Below are 23,309 nucleotides of genomic sequence, written 5' to 3' on the forward strand. Positions count from 1 at the left end.
ATATACTCTTTGGTAGACGTAATACTTTAAACATCTTAAGTATTTTGCATCTGCAAAAATGCTTACATCTATGCAAATTGTTCTCAAAAGCTATACATTGGAGATTCATGTATTCTAGTGAGCCACATTCCGAACTGTTTCAAAATTGGCTTAGTTCCAGTGTCAAGCACTGCATTCAAACTAATTTACCGAAGAGACAATCTATTAAGGAGAAAAGCAAAACTACAAGTCACAGAAGGCAGTTCATTACTACCTAAAAAGCCCAGACCGGTTGAAGGTATCTCTGAAAGGTAAGCAGTCTGTTACATGTTATTGCCATTGACATGTGACTGAGGAATAGTTATTCATATGCCAGGATCACTTGCAAAAGGTCAGTGGGGATCTGTAAGGAGTAGGATTAGTAGAGGTGGACAGAGATAGTTAGGCTCGGATGACCTACGAAAAAACACCAGAGTCGAACAGAATTATTCATATTTGGCCCTTGCATTGGAAATGCCAAATGAGTTGGGGCACAGTCACCTCCATTGAATCCTCATGTATAGGACTGCTTTTACCCAAACCCTCTACATTTCAGAATGAAAAACAGGTAACCATAAAAACACGAATTAGTTAACTGCTACCAGACATTTATCTCACCACATAAAGACATGGGCACATTAATCACCTATTTTAAACATTAACTTCCGTTGGTTGAACTCCATCTCCAGCGTATTCTAGTACTCTTTTTTTTTTTTGGGGGGGGGAAGAGAAAGAAGTTAAAAAAAATATATATATATAGCACCTGGCCAGAAGATAAACACATGGTATATACATTTCCTCTGTAGGTCAGCATACCAGACAACTCAGAAAGGTTGAAAAAGAGGGGCAGAGCTGTGCCGGGGCTACGGCAGGACATATTCAGCACTAAAAATCCGAACACATTCTACCCGACAGGTCAGCAGATTTCAAATTATATTTTTTATGTGCAGTGCTGTAGTGTCTTGCTAGATCATGCAAAAACCACTAAGTTGGTTGGGCCCGAGAATTATCAACTTATCTGTTCACTTGCAAATGTGTTAATGTGGGTATAGCAGGGAAATACTATAGTACAAAGAAAACAAAGAGCTGCAAATGGCGGAGAGCTCAACTAGAAATTTTGCATACTTATGACTGACATACTCACTGTGGCAGTGATTAATATGGCAATTGGTCCGCCAGAGGGCAGTACAAAGCACACCGACTTATACTTTGCAGCGAGGAAAGGATATTTGTAATGAAATCAGTCATCTAGTTGTCTACAATAGATTGTCAATGTTGACATGTAGGTATAGTTAGGATTCCCAGAGATAGCAATTCCTCAGATTTTTGTTTTCTAATAACGTTGCCACCCTTTGACTAATCACTGCAAAACTTTACAGTCATATTGTTTTTTCTACATTGGCAGGGATGCCAAAAAAGATTGGTCTCAAAAAGCGTTTTTCCTCCAATGCATTTTCAACAGACATTTTTAGACCGACGTAGCCGCAAAGGGCTGAACTGATTTTCATGAACTTTATTTAAGATTTGTTTATTCTGATTTCTTGTAGAGAGTGTAGCTATCCAGAATGGGCGTACCAGCGCTAACAGGATTCATGAGTGTCAATTAACTGATTACGCAAACAAATGGGTTGTCAGATGCTTCCTGAAACCTAACAAGTTACCGTGGGTTCTAAGATGAGTAGGGAGGGAGTTCCAGAGCTTTGACACTAAATAGGCAAATGACCGACCTCGACTTCTCGCTCTTTTAATTCTGGGGATGGCCACAAGGAAGAGACTATTTGATCTTAGCTCTCTCACATTGTTGTAAGGGATGATAAGATGATTGAGGTTGTGTGGGGCATGAGAGTGTTTTACCTTATGGGCAATGCATAAGGCTTTAAATTTAATTATTTTGCTAACTGGGAACCAATGGAGGCTTGATAGAGTCGAGCATGCAGATTGCATTTTTTGGTAGGCCCAGCAGAACTTGAGCTGCAGAATTTTTAATAACTTGCTGCTTCTTGATGACATAGGCAGGACTGCTTAGATAAAGGGAATTGCTATAATTAAGAGGTGAAAGTACAAGGCGTTGTACCACTGTTCTCCAAATTTCCACGGGGAACTATTTGAACATCTTCCTAAGGGCTTTCAGGAGGCCAAAACATGTGGCGTCCACTTTCTTTACCTAGGAGGAGGCCATGGTCCGGTCTTTATCGAATGATACCCCTAAGCTCTTCACTTCTGCTTTGGGGGAAGGGTGAACACCCAAACACGAGGGCCAGTTGCGATGATCTCAGAGCAATGGATTGTTTATAGTTAGCTTGACCTCCATCTTATCGCCGTTAAGTTTAAAACATCTAGTTGCCATCCACTTGTTCACATTCTCCAGACAACTGGACAGTTTCTGAGGTGTTATATTAATATTGGGTGATGAGGAAACAATGATCTGGATGTCGTCCGCGTACAACACCTTGGTAAAGCTTGATGAGCAGATGATGTCTGCTAAAGGGTGGATGTACACGTTAAAGTGAGTGATGCTCAAAGATGGGCCCTGCGGCCCTTCCCTGACTTGAAAGCATCTGTTTTCAAGGAACGAGGCTGCTCATTTTAACACCCTTCCTGTGATAATGACCTCCTCCAACCTATGCTAGAGGATTGAATGGGAAACTGTGTCAAAGGCTGCTTTCAGATCAAGAAGAATGAGTGCAACTGATCCACCTTGATCTAGTGTCTTCTTGAGGTCCTGCAACGCCAGTAAGAGAGCCGTCTGTGTACTGCACCCGTATTTAAAACCTGTTTGTGTCTGGTGCAGGAGATTAAGGTGGTCATTACGAACACGGCTGTTCGGCCCGCCATGCCGGCAGTGGCGGCTAAAGCCGCCAACCAGCATGGCGGGCCAAACTGCAACATAATGAACTGGTTGACGTCCGCCAGCGGCAGCCGTCACCCACTGCCATGCTCCTGCCGCCAGGCAGTCTGGCGACGGGAGGAAACGCCATCCTGGGGGCCCCTGCACTGCCCATGCACAGAAGGCTGGCGGTCAATGGAAAGACCGCCAGCCCGAACACGGTGGGAATTCCCGCTGTGTTCGTAATGACCGCCTAAGTTTCCAAGAAATCGGTCAGATAGACATTTACCAGTTTTTCTAAAATCTTACTAACCCCTTGGAGCAAAGAGATAGGTCTATAGTTCTCTGACTCCACAGGGTCTAAGGACGGTTTTTTAAAAAGCAGACAGATAATCGCCTGCTTCCAACAGTCTGGAACTCGACCACTTTTCAATGATGGATTATAAATGGATTGCAAAATGGATATCTCCTCTCCTCTTTTCAACAGGACATCTATGGGAGCCAGATCCAAAGGGGCGGCTGACTTCACTGTAGACATATTACTGCTCAATTTGAGAAGTGGAAAAGGCCACAGGGGCCTTTTTGTCTGTTGCGCCATCTTTTACACTAGCATGTAGATCTTGGCTCTGTGCCAGGGAGTCGTATGCGAGACTGACTTTTCCAAGGAAGGAGTTGGCTAGCTGCTCACTGTTCTTTATAGGGAGGAGGACCTGCTCCAGCGACTTTGTTTTTTAAAAAAGAGTTCACAATTGCATAGACTGGTTCATCCTATCAGAAGAACCATCTAATCTGGCTCTTCTGATTGTGTTTGGATATTTTTCAATCCTTGTTTAGATAACCTTCCTATCTTCATCATATTGAATCTCCATTTTCTGTCAAGCTTTTTACATTCATTCTTTAACCTTCTAATCTCCAGTGAGAACCATTTAGTGCTGGCGCTGGTTCAAGTAGACTTCTGGAGTTTTTTTTGAATGAGTGCCTCTAGTGTTGACTCAATCCATTCCTCAAAAGCCAAGTATAGGGTGGCAATATCCCCATCCAAACTCAGAGTCTAGTCCTGTAGGGCCTCTTTCCAGCATGCAATATTCAGTTTAGACCATTGTCTGGTGGACTTAGTTAAGGAGATGTTGGGTTTCGGTAGATCAATTTTTGTAATTAAAATCTCAATAGATGTTCTGACCATAGGACAAGTTGTGGGTCGTTTGGATGGAATAGAAATGATGTTCTGGAAACCTTCATGAAAATATGTTCAGCAATTTGTAAGTTATGAGGTAAAGAAAATTAGTATACAGGTTACAGTATACAGTGGTAATAACGCAGTATACCCAGTACTTGCCAATGATGAGGCAGGATACGTTTGGATAATGACTACCTATTCAACAGTTAAAGGGAGGGACCTTGTTTAGACCGCATTTTGGCTGCATTCTGGGCTTTGGCCTTAAATATAGGTAAGCAGTAGGTTTTATTTTTACCTACCTATATATTTTTCAAAATAAGTAACAGTACTGTGTGCTGTATTCCCTAGTTAGTAAAGCATTACTTAAAAAAAAAGTTAACAAATTCAAAACTGTAGTACACTATATTTTGCAAATATAGTGCAGGATAGTGTTTTTTCAATTTTTTTAAATCTCTAATTTTTTTTAAGAAAGTGTGGTACTACCTAGTAATAACTGTGATACTGACACAAATATAAAAAAAAAATGTACAAACTTATCAAAAACAATACTACATTATACTTAAGGGGAAAATAATGTAGTGCAGTGTTATTTTAATTTTTTTGATATTTTGCATCTATAACTTTTTAATTTCATTTTATAATAGGTTTTAAAAGGAAATATAGTCTAGTACACTGTACTTTATCACATTTTAAAAAAAGGTAATCAGTTTAAAAACACTGCACTGCACTATTTTACTCATTAGAACTCACAATGCACATTGAGTGTGGGCTTAACTATATTTTGCACTTTCAAATTTGGAATGTTGAAAAATAGTTTAGATAGCCTGCATTCTGGTTTGTAAGGGCAAATATAGTCTAGTAAAGTGTTCTTAAAAAAATATATGGAACAGTATTAAAAAAACACACTGCACTAAACTATATTATAAAACCCAGAACAGACACTAAGGGCCAGATGTAGGAAACTAGCAAATTGCGACTTGCATTTTGCGAGTCCCTGCGACTCGCAAATTGCAAGTCGCAATTTGCTATGCAGAAAGGTGTCTCAGACACCTTCTGCGAGTTGCTATGGAGTCGCAAAGACCCACCTCATTAATATTAATGAAGTGGGTCGCAATTTGCGCCCCCATAGCGACTGAGGGCACTCACGGGGATGGAGGCCTGATGGGAAAAGCAGACCTCCATGTCCGTGACTGCTTTTAAATAAAGCAGTTTTTTTTCCCCAAGTGTAGCCCGTTTTCCTTAAAGGAAAACAAGCTGCACTTAGAAAAAAAAACGAAACCTTTAGTTTCTGATTTTTTCAGGGCAGGTAGTGGTCCCTTGGACCACTGCCTGCTCTGAAAAAATAATTTTGGGTCCAGTCACAAAGGGGAAGGGGTCCCATGGGGACCCCTTCCCGTTTGCGAGTGGGTTACCATCCACTTCAAGTGGATGGTAACTGCGACTCCATTTGTGACCGCGTACGCGGTCGCAAATGGAATTGCATACCACTGCGACTCGCAAATAGGAAGGGAGCACCCCTTCCTATTTGCGACTTGGAAATGCATTTTGCGAGTCGGTTCCGACTCGCAAAATGCATTTCTGCATGGCAAACACGCATTTGCGAGTCTCAAACGGCGATTTTTGCCGTTTGCGAGTCACAAACAGTTTGCTACATCTGGGCCCAAGTGTGGTCTAAGCAATGTTATTACTCTGACGCTCCACAGTTTTTAAAAACTTGATATAGTAATAAAACAACCTTTACATACTTCTATAAAGTGACTCATTCATTCCTCTATCCCTGTAAAATAGTTGGACACCATATTTACACTAAAAAGCCGGAATACAGCCAAAGTGTGTTCTAAACAATATGGCTGCCTTTTACACTTCTGTAAAATCAGTCATTAGCCAGTCATATAATGTGATTGGTGTATATACTTCGAAATTACCTCTATACCGCAATAGCACTAACTTGATGTGCCTTATGGGCCTGATTCACAATGATACACTGTAGGAGGCTGGACTGGCTTGTAGTGAGTACCAAGGGGTACTTACACCAGGCCCAGGTATCCCTTATTAGTATATAGGGTGTCTAGCAGCTTAGACTGATAGATAATGGTAGCTTAGCAGAGCAGCTTAGGCTGAACTAGGAGACGAGTGAAGCTCCTACAGTACCACTAGTGTCATATGCACAATATCATAAGAAAACACAATACACAGATATACTAAAAATAAAGGTACTTTATTTTTATGACAATATGCCAAAGTATCTCAGTGAGTACCCTCAGTATGAGGATAGCAAATATACACAAGATATATGTACACAATACCAAAAATATGCAGTATAGTATTAGAAAACAGTGCAAACAATGTATAGTTACAATAGGATGCAATGGGGACACATAGGGATAGGGGCAACACAAACCATATACTCCAAAAGTGGAATGCGAACCACGAATGGACCCCAAACCTATGTGACCTTGTAGAGGGTCACTGGGACTGTAAGAAAACAGTGAGGGTTAGAAAAATAGCCCACCCCAAGACCCTGAAAAGTGAGTGCAAAGTGCACTAAAGTTCCCCAAAGAGCACAGAAGTCGTGATAGGGGAATTCTGCAGGAAAGACCAAAACCAGCAATGCAACAACGATGGATTTCCAGACGAGGGTACCTGTGGAACAAGGGGACCAAGTCCAAAAGTCACGACCAAGTCGAGAGTGGGCAGATGCCCACGAAATGCCAGCTGTGGGTGCAAAGAAGCTGCTACTGGACAGTAGAAGCTGAGGATTCTGCAGGAACGACAAGGGCTAGAAACTTCCCCTTTGGAGGATGGATGCCCCACGCCGTGGAGAGTCGTGCAGAAGTGTTTTCCTGAAGAAAGACCGCAAACAAGCCTTGCTAGCTGCAAGTCGTGCGGTTAGGGTTTTTGGATGCTGCTGTGGCCCAGGAGGGACCAGGATGTCGCCAATTGCGTCAGGGGACAGAGGGGGCGCCCAGCAAGACAAGGAGCCCTCTCAGAAGCAGGCAGCACCCGCAGAAGTGCCGGAACAGGCACTACGAAGAGGAGTGAAACAGTGCTTACCCGAAGTTGCACAAAGGAGTCCCACGCCGCCGGAGGACAACTCAGGAGGTCGTGCAATGCAGGTTAGAGTGCCGTGGACCCAGGCTTGGCTGTGCACAAAGGATTCCCTCGGAAAGTGCACAGGAGCCGGAGTAGCTGCAAAAGACGCGGTTCCCAGCAATGCAGTCTGGCGTGGGGAGGCAAGGACTTACCTCCACCAAACTTGGACTGAAGAGTCACTGGACTGTGGGAGTCACTTGGACAGAGTTGCTGGATTCAAGTGACCTCGCTCGTCGTGCTGAGAGGAGACCCAGAGGACCGGTGATGCAGTTCTTTGGTGCCTGCGGTTGCAGGGGGACGATTCCGTCGACCCACTGGAGATTTCTTCAGAGCTTCTAGTGCAGAGAGGAGGCAGACTACCCCCACAGCATGCACCACCAGGAAAACAGTCGAGAAGGCGTTACAGAGTTGCAGTAGTCGTCTTCGCTACTTTGTTGCAGTTTTGCAGGCTTCCAGCGCGGTCAGCAGTCGATTCCTTGGCAGAAGGTGAAGAGAGAGATGCAGAGGAACTCGGATGAGCTCTTGCATTCGTTATCTAAGGAAATCCCCAAAGCAGAGACCCTAAATAGCCAGAAAAGAGGGTTTGGCTACTTAGGAGAGAAGATAGGCTAGCAACACCTGAAGGAGCCTATCAGAAGGAGTCTCCGACGTCACCTGCTGGCCCTGGCCACTCAGAGCAGTCCAGTGTGAGCAGCACCTCTGTTTCCAAGATGGCAGAGGTCTGGAGCACACTGGAGGAGCTCTGGGCACCTCCTAGGGGAGGTGCAGGTCAGGGGAGTGGTCACTCCCCTTTCCTTTGTCCAGTTTCGCGCCAGAGCAGGGCTGAGGGGTCCCTGAACCGGTGTAGACTGGCTTATGCAGAAATGGCCACCATCTGTGCCCATGAAAGCATTTCCAGAGGCTGGGGGAGGCTACTCCTCCCCCGCCTTAACACCTTTTTCCAAAGGGAGAGGGTGTAACACCCTCTCTCTGAGGAAGTCCTTTGTTCTGCCATCCTGGGCCAAGCCTGGCTGGACCCCAGGAGGGCAGAAACCTGTCTGAGGGGTTGGCAGCAGCAGCAGCTGCAGTGAAACCCCTGAAAAGGCAGTTTGGCAGTACCCGGGTCTGTGCTACAGACCCGTGGGATCATGGGATTGTGCCAACAATGCCAGGATGGCATAGAGGGGGCAATTCCATGATCATAGACATGTTACTTGGCCATATTCGGAGTTACCATTGTGAAGCTACACATAGGTATTGACCTATGTCTAGTGCACGCGTGTAATGGTGTCCCCGCACTCACAAAGTCCGGGGAATTTGCCCTGAACAACGTGGGGGCACCTTGGCTAGTGCCAGGGTGCCCACACACTAAGTAACTTTGCACCTAACCTTTACCAGGTAAAGGTTAGACATATAGGTGACTTATAAGTTACTTAAGTGCAGTGGTAAATGGCTGTGAAATAACGTGGACGTTATTTCACTCAGGCTGCAGTGGCAGGCCTGTGTAAGAATTGTCAGAGCTCCCTATGGGTGGCAAAAGAAATGCTGCAGCCCATAGGGATCTCCTGGAACCCCAATACCCTGGGTACCTCAGTACCATATACTAGGGAATTATAAGGGTGTTCCAGTATGCCAATGTGAATTGGTGAAATTGGTCACTAGCCTGTTAGTGACAATTTGGAAAGAAATGAGAGAGCATAACCACTGAGGTTCTGGATAGCAGAGCCTCAGTGAGACAGTTAGTCATAACACAGGTAACACATTCAGGGCACACTTATGAGCACTGGGGCCCTGGCTGGCAGGGTCCCAGTGACACATACAACTAAAACAACATATATACAGTGAAAAATGGGGGTAACATGCCAGGCAAGATGGTACTTTCCTACATACACCTAAACTTTTCTCTATGTTTACCATTCTTTGCTATTTACAAAGGCATTTTAATGGTAGTATCTTTACGACTGCAGTCCCCGCACATAAAAAGATCGGACCATCCTATATTTTTGTGTGTGCAGACTCCTAGTTTTAAATATGCTGCAAATAAAATACCTTTTAAATAGAATACAGTTGTAAACATAAAACTGTAAGTTTACCTTTTTGAATGATGCCCTATTACTTAAAAACTACCCAAACAATTGAGATCTATTACCAAAAAGGACCTTTTACACCATATAATCTATAGTTCAGACACATTTCAGTTATACCCATTCAGCTATTTTCACACTGTATCTCTGTAAACAATATTCTATATACGCCATACCACTCTTTAACTGTGTGCGAAATATCATTCCACTCTGACTTGTCACTCAACTCTAACACACCCACTCCCCGACAGTCCAGTTCACTCTGACACTCCATGCCACTAAACTCTACCACACGCCATTCCACTCTACCACACACCACTACACGTCATTCCACTGTATGCTGTTACACTCTTCACTCTCCTCTTCGCCACTGCACTCTGCGATACTCCACTGTATGCCAATCTACTCTGCGCCACTCCACGCTATTACATTTCACGCCACTGTACACCATTCCACTCTATGCCATTTCACTCTGTTACTCCACGTCACCCCACGCTATTCCAGTCTGTGCCACTCCACTATACACCCACTGTATGCCTCTGAAAGGTATACAACTCCACTTTACATCACTATATTCTATGCCACTCCACTCTAAAGTATTCCACTCCGTGCCACTGCGCTCCACTCTTCTATTCACCAAGTTACTGTATGCCGCTCCACTCTGTGCCAATATATGCCGCTCTACAGTGCACCAATCAACTCTTCGCCACTCCCCTCTGCCACTCTACTACCCTCCACTCTACGCTACTCCACTCAGTGCCAGTCTGCGCTCTACTTCAAACCACTTTCTATAACGAATGTAGTATGCATTATCACTGTCCTCATTTTATATTTGGTTTCATGTACTTGGAGCATTGAAAAAGTCACTTATGGTGACAGAACACCTGTCTGCTATGGCTGTTGTTGTGACATGACATGTACTGGAGCCTACAGAGTTTTCCATGACTCAATAAAGTCACTATTTCAAAGTTACTGTCCAGGGAATATTGTGTGATAGACTTTCACATTTTTTGGACTTCTACATCTGAATGATGGAGTATCTTGATTTGAGTCTATTTAAACAGCAGACCTTTTATTAACTAGTACCCCTGGTAGTAGGGTACATGATTCCAGGTAAGCACCAAATTTCTACTATCATTGCTCATTATACTTACCCATAACTGTATATTCTTTGACAGGAGGTGTTTTACTCATACCACTGCTACAAAATGTTTTTTCAGGTTTGCAGATATGGTAATAAAAACTTAATAAGCTCAAGTAACATCCCCAAGTGCAGGAACCTGCACTCCCTGCACCTTGGTTAACGCTTGTATCAGCAGCCCCTTAATATATATCTCCTTGCTCTTGGGTAGTGGTCCTTTCATGTTTCCATTTCGCTAGTTCCACTGACCTTGGCTTTCTGTAATTTCTCCTAGTTGTTTTAACTTTATAATTATTTTAGTTTTGCCTTTGTGTTTAGAACCGTATATGATAGCAGGATGCTTCTGATGCACATTCCATCTTTATTAGATCCTATCTCTTGCCAATGCTGTTGTAAATTCCTTTTGGAGTGTTTTGATTTTCTAGCTGATGCATTTTGACAGCATACCAAATTTTGTCTATTTGAAACTGTTCTGTATTAAGTCATCCTATTTTCTTTCTGTCTTTGTTTCTTTCCTCTTTCTTTCTCTTCCCTTCTTTCTTCACCTTCTTTCGTTATCGAAATCTTTTGTTTCTTCTTTTCTTTTTCTTCAATTTCCTTCCTTCTTTCTTTCCTTCTTTCATTTTTCTTTCTTCGTCTTGTCTCTTTACTTCTTCTTTCTTTTGTCTTTTTTTCTTCTTGCCTGTTTTTCTTGCCTTCTTACTTTCTTACCTGCTTTCTTTATTTTTTTTAAATCTGTTTATTAAACGCAACCTGCACACAACAATACAATAGCTTTTAATAATTCGCAATCCATTAGCACACTTATATAAATTTACACAGCATTATTACACTGTAAGGGTCGATAAGAAAAAGAAAAAATAATAATAAGGGACGGGGAAGACAAATATAGAGCAACATGAGAGTGCAAATCCAAAAGGAGCAAAGGAGAAAAGGGGAGCAGCATTCATGGAGGTTATGCATGAACTGATTACAGATCTAGGACACAGCTGGTCACTGTCAGTGTCACTACTAGTTTAAGTGGTCCCCCACATTGCGTGGGGAAAGAGAGAAGAGGGAACGCAGCTAATATATGTAAATAAGATGGGGGCCACCTCTGAGGTGTGGTGTGTGTCTATGGGATTGACAGGGTACAAGGCAGGTATAACTACACCTGACCTGGGTATATGTTACATATGTGTACTATCACAGAGAGTGTGTCTAAACATGGTGCAGAAATACCTTGTGGGGGGGGGGGGGTGAGGATGTTAGTAATGGGTACAGTTGAGAGTGGCTAAGTTTGGGACAGCATAGTTAGTGTTGACGATGTTAGCCAGTGCTGTAATAGGTATGTATAGTATCCTGTTTACGGGGATATAATTCGTCTCTGGCCTCAATAGCCACCACAAAAGTGTCCCTAACCTCGGGGCCCTCTTAGATGAGACCCCTGTGTTGCAGTAAGTGGAGTGTCTGGGCTTCTGCTTGCGCTCGGCTATGTAACTCACGCAGCCAGGACAAGTGGGAGGGGACATGTGGAGCTTTCCAGTGCGTTGCTATTAATCGTTTGTGAACCACAAATGCCAAGTCTATAATTGTATGTGTTTGTTTATCAGTTCTGGTTCGGTGGCGTATGCCAAGTAAACAAGAGTCGGGCGTAGGCACCAGAGTATGGGTTGAGATATCTGCAGTGGCCTCCGTCACACGCTGCCAGGCCGAATTTATTGAGTGGCAGCTCCAAACCATATGGAAGAAGTCAGCTGCCGGTGTAGCGCATCTAGGACATGTCGGTGTTGTGCTCGGATATATTCTTTGGGTGCGGGCTGGTGATAAATATGAATGGTGAAGATAATTGAATTGGGTGCAACGCAGACGAGGGTTACGGGATACTGATTTAATCATTGCGAGAGCGGCAGCCCACGTCTTTTGTGATAATGGTGAGGGGAGGACAGAGTCCCATTGTGTCTTCGCATGCGGCAGGGTGGTGCATAACGACTCAAGCAATGCCTTATATAGTTTAGTTATAATACCCTTTGAACTACCTATGGTGAGGATAATGGTGAGTAATGGAGACTCCAGGGTCTCCGCGTCACTGGTGCCCCAGAGATTGAGTAGTCGTTTTATGGCGCTGTATGTTAAAAAGACCCCGTTGTGCATCACTCCAGCGGATACCATTTCCACAAAGGTATGCATCACAGACCCAGAATATAAATCTCCCAGCTGCAATGTGTTTATTCCACGCGTGTTGTGGTATATTGAGAGGGCTTGGGTGCCCGGTAATTGGAACAGTGGCAGCAAGGGTGAGTAGGGGGGAGAGGAGGCCTTATTCTGGACATATCTACGCCAGCAAAAGCGAGCTGCTTCTAATAGTATTAGTCTAGGAAGTGTAGTGGGAGGGGTAGTTAGCATTTTAAGCAGCAGTCCCTGTGGTGCTATATGTGTTTGCAACATTATGCCTTCAGCAGAAGGAGTGTCTTGGAGCCATGGGGATACCCATGATAATTGGGCAGCTGCGTAGTATCTTTCGAAGTTAGGCATACCCAACCCTCCCATCTCTTGCGGGTGTTGTGTTATGGTCAGCGCCACTCTCTGTCTGTCTTTGCCCCAGAGTAGGTCGGTTAGCATTTATTCCAGTTTGTTAAAGAACGAGCGTGGCAGGCACAGCGGCAGGGCAGTAAAATAGTATAAGACCTTGGGAGGATAAGCATCTTAGCTATCGCCACATGACCCATGGGGGACAAGGGGAGTGAGCTCCAGAAAGGTATTGAGCTACGGGTGGAGCCGAGCACCCTATCAATGTTACCTTCTTTTAAGTCTGTGATAGAGTGATAAATCTGCACTCCAAGATATTTAAAGGTTGTATGTGACCAGGGTAGTTTATATTGTGGCAATGCCACATGATGGTCAGCCGGGATAGAAGTAAGAGGAAAAATGCTTGATTTGGACCAGTTGACATGCAAACCAGAGGCGAGGGCGAAGGAGTCCAGCATATGCAGTACCTCTGCCAAATGGGATCAGTGATTGCGCAGGTATATTAGGGCATCGTCTGCATACAAGGATATAATGTGATAGGTATTAGATTCCGGGAAACCTCATATGTGTGCATAGCTGCGTAGTTTAATTGCTAATGGCTCCATGGCAATAGCAAATAGTAATGGGGATAGTGGACAGCCCTGTCTGGTGCCTCTGCCTATGAGATAGCTCCGCCAATTTTAACATGGGCTGTGGGCCTAGAGTAGAGCGTTTTGATCCAGTTAATAAAACCGGGGCCAAAACTGAATGCTTTAAGTGTACATAGGAGATAGTTCCAGCTGAGTGTGTCAAACGCTTTTTCAATATCTAGGGAGAGGGCCACCGCTTCCGAGTTTGTGTTGCTGTGCATTATATGCAGGAGTCTTCTGATATTCAGAAAAGTGCTCCTACCAGGAATAAAGCCGGATTAATCATGGTGTATTAAACTCGGTAAGTAGGGGACGAGCCTATTTGCAAGTACTTTCCCTAGTAATTTGCAGTCTGTGTTGAGTAAGGAGAGCGGCCTGTATGATTTGACATCGAGAGGGTCGCGCCCTGTTTTTGGGAGTTCGACTATCAATGCCTTGCGCATAGAATCCGGCAATTGTAGGTTATGGTGTGCTTCGTTAAATACTTCTATAACTGGGTGTAGTAAGTGGATAGCGTGGGAGTTAAAATATTCTACCGGTAGACCGTCGGACCCAGGGGTTTTGCTACGTGCCATTTGTGGCAGAGCTAAGTGTAGCTCTTCTATAGTAATAGGGCCGTCTAGTGTAGCGATATTGTCGAGGATAAGTTGGTTTTGAGAGACCAGGTGTAGTGAGTCAGTAAGGTGCCGCTCCGGAGGATGGGGGGCGTGTAAAGGGTGCAGTAAAACGCAGAGAAGGCATCATTTATGCCTGCTTGGGTGTTAACGATGATATCAGGGTTTAAACGTATAGCGCCAATGGGCGTTGATTGTGATGGCTGCCGGGTCAGCCAGGCTAATAGCCTGCCCGACCTGTCTCCCTCAGAATGTTGTCTTGTCATGTAATGTCTATAGTCGTGCTTGCTTAATCTGTTGTCTGCTTCCTTGTGAGCAGCTCTAAGCGAGTGCAGTGTTGTTAGTGTGGGCTCTCCGTTGTCGGTCACATTCTCTGCCCTGCGGAGCTTCACCTCTAAGTCTTGTAGTTCTTTAGTAAGTGCTTTTCAAACCCCCACCGCGGCCGCGAGGCAGTGTCCGCGTATTACCACCTTGTGGGCATCCCACTCTATAGCGCGGATGAGGTTGTGTTTTTGTTTGATAGAAAGTAATCGGCTAAACTTTTGGACGTATCTGCTTGAAAGGGGGAGTCCAGGAGGGCTTCTGGCTGTAGTCGCCATGTTGGTATCCGAGTGTGCGTGTGTCCCCAAGCCATTGTTATGCATAGAGGGTTATGATCTGATATCGTGCGTGCTAGGTATTCAGATAAGCATATTTTATGAATGACAGATGCAGATACAAATAACATATCTATTCTGGTATGTAGCTTATGCACTGGAGAATAGTAAGAGTATTCGCGGTGAGTGGGGTGGTTCACCCTCCATACATTCCTCAGCCCTTTATTTGATGCCCAGTGCGCCAAAGCCTGTGAGGCACGATTAGAAGGGGCTGTGGCAAATGGGGGGAGTGAACGGTCTATTTGAGTATCCAGGACACTGTTGAAGTCGCCCCCCCAGATGCACTCCAACGCAGGATCACTAAGATTGCCGGTAGAGAGCGTGGATAGGAAGTCGCGCTGGTTTGCATTTGGGGAGTACAGTGCGACCAGAGCCAAGGGGGAGCCATCTAGGGTGCCTTCAAGTATCACATGCCTGCCATTTGGGTCACACTGTGTGCGAGTCAAAGCAAACGGGACCCCCGGTGCAATCCAAATGGCTACTCCGCGGACAAAGGAGGAAGAGGTAGTGCTGTGCAGTTGGCCTTTCCATTTTGAGCGTGTATTTTCAAGCGTGGACTTAGCAAAATGTGTCTCTTGTAATAACGCTATGTGTACTTGATGTCTTTTAAGGAAAGCGTAGACCCTTTGGCGTTTCCGTGGGGTTGCCATGCCTCTGACGGTTCATGTGAGTAACTTATATTTTAAGATCCCTTGGTGCGTGTGGGTGGCCATAATGTTTTTGTGGCTGTTGTGGGACCAGGGGAGTAGTTGTCTTTCACCCTCATTATGACATTGTTGTGCCGCTCAACCGCTATATAGTAGACCGGCCAGTAGTTACTAAACTGTAAGCTGTGGTCCTGTTGCTGTAGTGGACATATCCTATGTGTTTGCTGCTCCTTTTACAGTTAACTTGCTCTTGAGAAAACCAATCACCTAAAATGAAGGTGCACACTAAAACTGCATACAACAACAACTGAATTACTAACAAATAAAAAACAATTCTGGTGGTTACCGGCATAAAAGAATGGTCCATATGAAGCATGGGGTGCCAATGGGCATTGGTGCAGAGATATGGTCTTACCCTGCCCAGGTCTCTCATGGATCAAAAAACAAGATACGCCAGCCGGAGGGCGCTTATGGGCTGCGTGTCATTGTGAGGGAACAGTGAAAAAACAGTAGTGGCGTTCGTTAATCACTGAGCAACCAAAGCGAGGAGGGGATATCGCAGCGCAGCCAGTTAGCAGGAGCAGGCGGAATCTAGCTACTCAGCAGATATCGTCCGCTGTGCGTGGTGTGAGAGGGGGACCCCGTGTGGACTCGGCAGAGTCAGAGTTTATATCCTGCTCCAGTTCAGCATACGTTTGCAAAGATAGGGTAGTGGGCGAGGTGTTGACGAATCTGGATGTTGTCTGCAGGAGCCGAGAGAGTTCAGATTGTGCCTGTTCAGGTGAGGGTTTAGCCCCTTGTTTTTTGCGCTGCTTGCGGCCCAGCGTATAGGAACGTTTATTGTCGTCCTGTGCACTTGTGTCTAGCGGGTCGGCTACACCCTTGGCATGCAGCCAAGTCCAGGCATCCTCCGGAGTAGTGAAAAAAAAAGAGTGAGTGTCGTCTTGCACCCGGAGTCTGGCTGGGAACATCAGCGCATACTTGATGTCATGTTTGCGGAGGCAAGTTTTAACTCGGTAGTAGGAATTTCGCTTTTTCTGCACTTCTGCTGTGAAGTCTGGATAAGCCGCAATCACGGAATTTTCATAGCTTACTGGGCCAGATTTGCGGAATAATTGTGGGATAAGATCTCTATCTCGGTGGTTAAGAAATCTTACTATGAGAGGGCGTGGTTGCGAACCAGGTGGTGGGGGTCTGCCTGGGATCCTATGTGCCCTCTCAACGGAGAAGAACTTCTGGATATTGTCTTTAAGAATTGTGCCTATGAGCCATTGTTCAATAAAAAGTTCAGCGCTTAAGCCCTCTGTGCGTTCAGGGAACCCGACCAATCGTATGTTATTGCGGCGGGACCTGCCTTCTGCGTCTTCCGCTTTGCGTTTTAAGGAATCCACTTCTGTTGATAAATCCGTTAGTTGCAGTTGAAGGTCTTTCATAGAGCGGGGAAGGGTCGCCGCATCTTTTTCAAGTTCAGACACCCTTTCGGCCAGTGCGTGTTGATCAGTGCGAAGTATATTGAGATCTTCTGTTACCGAGCCAATTTTAGCCTCCAGTGTGGTCTTGGTATCCAGAGTGGCTTGCAGTATTTTTTCGAATTGTGACGTGTGTGATTGTAAGGTGAATTCCAGCTTCTGCAGTGTTTGCGTGGCAGCGTGGTCTTCTGTGGGGGGTGAGGTAGTGTGGTCCATTTTGTCTGGGGGTGCCCATGCGGTCTTTGGCTTAACCATTTGGCAGGCCCAGCAGTGCCTGTGCTTTAGCACTACGCGAGAACTCACAGCGATGATTGCAGCCCCGACAAGTATCTCGACAATCTGAAAGGTGTCTACAGAACAAATATCTTAGGGATTAGCAGCCTAGTACGATGACTGTTTACTTGTGGGGCCTGCAAATTGCAATGCCAATGGGGTTTTATAGTGCTAGTGAGGTGTGGACTGGGCACTGCGAGGTTATACGAGGATTATAGCTGTTCTGGGTGCATTGAATGTCAGGAGAGTAACTAGCACAGTAGCAAATTGCGACCCGATAAGTGTCGCCGAGAAGCTCACCTTATGTGGTTGTCCATGCCCGATTCACCCTTTTCATCCGTCCGTTGGCTGTGCTCCTGCTGCCTCACCCCTCCTGAGGTGAGGCGAGGTTTAATACAGATAAGAAAAAAATAAAATAAAAAAATAATAATAATAAAATAAAGGGGGAAGGGCAATCCAGTGGAGACCTAAGGTTTCTGGGTGAGCAATCCGATCTTTTAGGGATCCGTCACTTTAGGAAACATGAGGGCCCCAATTTAGTACCGTTGTGTACTTGCACCCCCGTGTATCAGTTCTGGGACGCTGCACCCTCATCACTCGCCTCCGCGCAGTTTGAGCCCTCTTGCCGGTGGGGTCGGCCCTCGAGGACCTAATGGCTGCGATCAGATGAAGGGCAGCACTCCAAAATGGCGGCCTCAGCTTGTGAGGCCGCCCAGCAGTGTAATGTGTGCGGCCCGGCCTCCGGGCCGGCCGCGATGCCTATTACCGCTTCCAGCTGTCATAGAGGGGAGCCGGGCCGCCGATGGCCTTGGCAGGTGCTCACCTCCAAAGGTGCAGCGCCGGCGAGCCCGCTCCAGCAAGGTCCGATTTAAGATGTGGGGCGCCGCCGTAGGAAGGTCCCGGCCGGCGCCGCTTCTCCAAGCAGTTCTTCCCGGGTCTGCGCCAGGCTCTTGCGCCCCCCGGCAGAGTCAGCGGCCTCTCCCTGCTCCGGCTCCAAGCAGGTCCAATCGTCCGCTCCGGGCCAGCAGGCATCCGGTGCCACGCTCCCAGAGCGCACAGGTCCCGGAACGGGCCTCGGTCGGCCGGACGCCCGCCGATCACTGGTATTCCGGCAGCTCCAGTCTCCGATGCAGCCCTCCGGCGGCCTTTCAAGCGGCGCCTGCACTCCACAGAAGGGGAGCCAGGGCCACTTTAAACAGGATAATTATTTGGGCCAGGGATCGGAGCTGCAGTTTATGCTGCCGCTCCGGTCGCCATCTTGGCCACGCCCCCTTCTTACCTGCTTTCTTTAGTTCTTTCTTTGTTTCTTGCAAGAATGATAGACTTTTTCAGGTCTCTCTTGTTCATGACCTTCTGACTTTATTAACATTATGTTTATAACATGGTTACTTATAGGGGTATCAGGCAGAGTTCATCCATTAGTCTGTGGCTGGTGTAATTCACATGTTTCTCCCACCCACTCCAGCATGTATTAAGGGGCAGTGTATCAGCCCACTTCAGTCAGTGGGACAGATCCTCACGCAGCATAGTTTCCTTCAGTGCCAGGGACTTTTATTCCTGTAGCAAGTGATTTTTTTGTTTTAGACCCATGAATGCCTGGCATATTCCCAAACCATAACATTTTGCAAAAATCATGACAAAACAAGAATTGCTAGAAGGCTGGTGGCCAGCGCCAGACCTGTTGGCTTTGCCAATGCTTGTTTTAAACATCTTGTTTTAAACATCTTGTTCTTGACTAAACACTTGTACTAAAACACTTTTTGAAGTATTTTTGCTTTCTCTCTTCACATAGTATACTTAGTCACAGCATATTTTATTATAACATGCCTAACTCTAGGAGAAAAAAAAAAGTATAATTTCCATATGGTATACCCCACACACCTGACGAGCGAAGAGGCAATCAGAAAGAGGGGCTCAGAGCAAAAAGGGCAAGGGAGCAAGAAATGGACTTCCAGATCTCTGTGGGGTGACATACGGTTACTGTTTTTCTTTATTGTAGACAGGACTCTCTTCCTCCAATGTATTACCAAATTATTGGATGGTATGCTAGTAGAGGCTCCCAGAACACACACCCTCAGCAGGCTTCCATAGTTCCAGGACTTTCAAGTTTTACCTGCAAAGTTAGCACCTCCCACATAAAGTGTTCAACTGTCCTGCTTTGAAAGGATATTAGGCCACATTTCATTTATATTTAGATCCATGACACATGTATGTTCTTGTTTGTGCGTATATATATATATATATATATATATATATATATATATATATATGTTCGGTGGCATGTGTAGCTGCAGATACACATGCTGTGCATTATCCTGACATCTAGTGTTGGGCTCGGAGTGTTACAAGTTGTTTTTCTTCGAAGAAGTCTTTTCGAGTCACAAGACCGAGGGACTCCTCCCTTTCGGCTCCATTGCGCATGGGCGTCGACTCCATCTTAGATTGTTTTCTTTCCGCCATCGGGTTCGGACATGTTCCTCTGCGCTCCGTATTTCGAATCAGGAAAGTTAGCTAAATATTGAAAAATCAACGGTATTGCTCTCTTTCGGTACCGGTTTAGTGTTATTGTATCGGCACCGATCGCGGTAGTGCTCCGGCGGCCCTTCGGGGCTTCCATTCTTCAGCGGGGCCTGGTCGGCCCGACCACATCCATCGTCGAAGACTAATGGACCGGACCCCCTTCCGCTTCTGTCCGAAGTGCCACTCGAAGTATCCTTATACAGACCAACACCTGGTCTGTAATCTGTGTTTATCACCAGAACACAGGGAGGATACTTGTGAGGCCTGTCGAGCGTTTCGATCTAAAAAGACCCTACGTGATCGACGAGCGAGAAGACTACAAATGGCGTTGACACCAAGAGAACAACTCGACGTCGAGGAGGAGGAAAGAATTTCCATCCAGGGGACGGACTCTGACGAATCCGAAAGTGAGCGACCCACGACGATGCAGAAAACGGTGAGTAAAACTGCCCCGTCCAAAACTCACACAAAGATCGTTAAGGCCAAGGGGATGCCACCGCCAGCAGGCCATGGCTTAACCCATTGAAAAGAAGGTGACCAAACATCAGCACCGAAAATGGGCAAAGATTTGCCGAAGACATCCGACTCCGGCGAGATTCCGGCACCGAACGATCTCGACACCGAAAAAAGCGGCTTCGGAGCCGAAAAGAAGCTCTTACACAGAAGAGCAAGGACTTTCCAGCCAAATGCATGAAAAACACAGATTTGAGCAGGAAATAAGTATGGTGGAACCAGACCATACGCAAAGGAGGTTGCATATCCAGAAAGAGACTGGAAAAATACAAACTCTTCCTCCAAAAGAAAACTGGCATTTCATGAGTCAGAAATGAAGGCGAAGGTGGCCAGAGAAAAAAGCCCACCACCAAGGTTTTCTCCACAACCTTCCCCACTACACTCACCACAGCTGTCCCCGGTGGGAACACCTCCAATGCAGTCACCTACGCATACGGGGATGACACAGGATGATCCTGATGCATGGGACTTATATGATGCACCAGTATCAGACAACAGTCCAGATTGTTACCCAACAAGGCCATCACCTCCAGAGGACAGTACTGCATATACGCAGGTACTATCAAGGGCAGCTACGTTCCACAATGTAGCAATGCATTCAGAGCCAATAGAGGACGATTTCATGTTCAACACCTTGGCATCCACCCACACTTCCTACCAGAGTCTGCAAATGCTCCTGGGTATGCTCAAACATGCAAAACAGGTATTCCAGGAGCCAGTTAAAGGAAGAGCTATCACGCCTAGGGTGGAGAAGAAGTACAAGCCTCCCCCAACGGATCCTGTGTTTATAACACAGCAACTAACACCAGACTCAGTGGTTGTAGGAGCAGCAAGAAAGAGGGCAAACTCTCAATCGTCAGGAGACGCTCCACCTCCTGACAAAGAGAGTAGGAAGTTTGACGCAGCGGGAAAACGAGTGGCAGCACAAGCAGCCAATCAATGGCGGATCGCTAATTCGCAAGCCCTACTTACTCGCTATGATAGGGCACACTGGGACGAGATGCAACACATTATACAACACTTGCCCAAAGAACACCAGAAACGTGCCCAGCAGGTTGTGGAAGAAGGACAAGCAATATCCAACAACCAAATAAGGTCCGCATTAGACTCTGCAGACACGGCAGCATGAACGGTCAACACTGCGGTAACCATTCGCAGGCATACATGGTTAAGAAGCTCTGGATTCAATCCAGAAATCCAACAAGCAGTGTTGAACTTGTCTTTTAACCAAGAACAATTGTTTGGGCCGGAAGTGGACACAGCAATTGAAAAATTAAAGAAAGACACGGACACGGCCAAAGCCATGAGCGCGCTCTACTCCCCACATGGCAGAGGCACATTTAGAAAGCCACATTTTAGAGGGGGGTTTCGAATGCAAATACCAGAGCCTTCTACCTCACAAACCAGACCCACCTATCAGGCACAATACCAGCGGGGAGGGTTTTGTGGCTCATATAGAGGAGGACAATTCCCAAGAGGAAGGGGAAAGTTCCAGACACCAAAAACAAGCCAAACCAAACAGTGACTCCAATGTCACAAAACCCCAACACTTAACACCAGTGAGGGGGAGACTTACCGCATACTATCAGAACTGGACACACATTACCACGGACGCATTGGTCCTAGCCATTATCCAAAATGGTTATTGCATAGAATTCACAAATTTCCTGCCAGATATGCCCCCAAGGGCACACAATATGTCCAAACAACACTTAGACCTATTACAAATAGAGGTCCAAGCACTATTACAAAAACAAGCAATCGAGTTAGTACCCAACCATCAGAAAGGAACAGGCGTCTACTCACTATATTTCCTAATCCCAAAGAAGGACAAAACGTTAAGACCTATCTTAGACCTCAGAACACTGAATCTATTCATCAAGTCAGACCACTTCCCCATGGTAACACTTCAAGACGTGGTTCCCTTGCTAAAAAAGGAAGACTACATGTCAACATTGGATCTCAAGGATGCGTACTTTCACATACCCATCCATCCTTCCCACAGAAAATACTTAAGGTTTGTGATACACGGCGTACACTATCAATTCAAAGTGTTTCCGCTCGGGATAACAACAGCCCCAAGGGTATTCACAAAATGCCTTGCAGTAGTAGCCGCTCACATAAGGAGACATCACATGCACGTATTCTCATACTTAGGCGACTGGCTAATAAAAACCAACACTCAACAACAATGTCTTATTCACACGCAATACGTTATAGAAACTCTACACAAACTAGGGTTCTCTATAAATTACAAGAAATTACATCTGCAGCCATCCCAAATACAACAATACTTGGGAGCAACACTCAATACACAAAAAGCAATTGCCACTCCAAGTCCACAAAGGGTCCAAGCGTTCCAAAATATAACATCAAGCAAACAGTCAAACCAACACTACCCAGTAAGGTTTGTAATGAAACTTCTAGGCATGATGTCTTCATGCATAGCCATTGTCCCAAACGCAAGATTACACATGCGGCCCTTACAACAGTGCCTAGCAAAACAATGGACACATGCACAGGGTCAACTTCAAGATCTAGTGTTGATAGACCTCCAGACACACTTCTCGCTTCAATGGTGGAACCCTATAAATTTAAACCAAGGGCGGCCATTCCAAGACCCAGTGCCTCAAGATGTGATCACAACAGATGCTTCCATGATTGGGTGGGGAGCACACCTCAACAAGCACAGCATACAGGGTCAATGGGACAATCAACAAAAACAACTCCACATGAATCATTTGGAACTGCTGGCAGTGTTTCTAGCATTAAAAGCATTTCAACCACTAGTAGCCCACAAACACATTCGTGTCAAAACCGACAACATGACAACAATGTATTATCTCAACAAACAAGGAGGGACACACTAATCACAACTGTGTCTCTTAGCGCAAAAAAATTGGCATTGGGCAATTCACAATCACATTCGCCTAATAGCACAATACATCCCAGGCATTCAGAACCAGTTAGCCGACAATCTCAGTCGAGATCACCAGCAAACACACAAATGGGAAATTCATCCCCAGATCCTACAGGATCACTTCCTACGCTGGGGAACACCAAAAATAGACCTATTTGCAACAAAAAACGCAAAATGCCAAAACTTTGCGCCCAGGTACCCACACCCTCAATCCAAGGGCAATCGGTTATGGATCAGTTGG

The 23,309-nt window shown here is 45.7% G+C and overlaps 1 protein-coding gene across 18 annotated transcripts in view; it reads left to right on the forward strand.

Moving 5' to 3' along the window:
- The window catches only part of MTMR3 (myotubularin related protein 3), a 1,044,680-nt gene that overhangs the window by 230,701 nt on the left and 790,670 nt on the right, over positions 1-23,309 (forward strand). For 5 of the 18 annotated variants that reach the window (XM_069214608.1, XM_069214614.1, XM_069214599.1 and 2 more), the window contains one exon: positions 825-933. The exons of the other annotated variants lie outside the window; for them this stretch is intronic. The gene's annotated coding sequence lies outside the window, so the exon portion shown is untranslated. The remainder of the gene's footprint in view (positions 1-824; positions 934-23,309) is intronic. 18 annotated transcript variants of the gene reach the window in all.

Source organism: Pleurodeles waltl, chromosome 11, assembly GCF_031143425.1.
Source record: "Pleurodeles waltl isolate 20211129_DDA chromosome 11, aPleWal1.hap1.20221129, whole genome shotgun sequence".
Lineage (NCBI taxonomy): Eukaryota > Metazoa > Chordata > Amphibia > Caudata > Salamandridae > Pleurodeles > Pleurodeles waltl.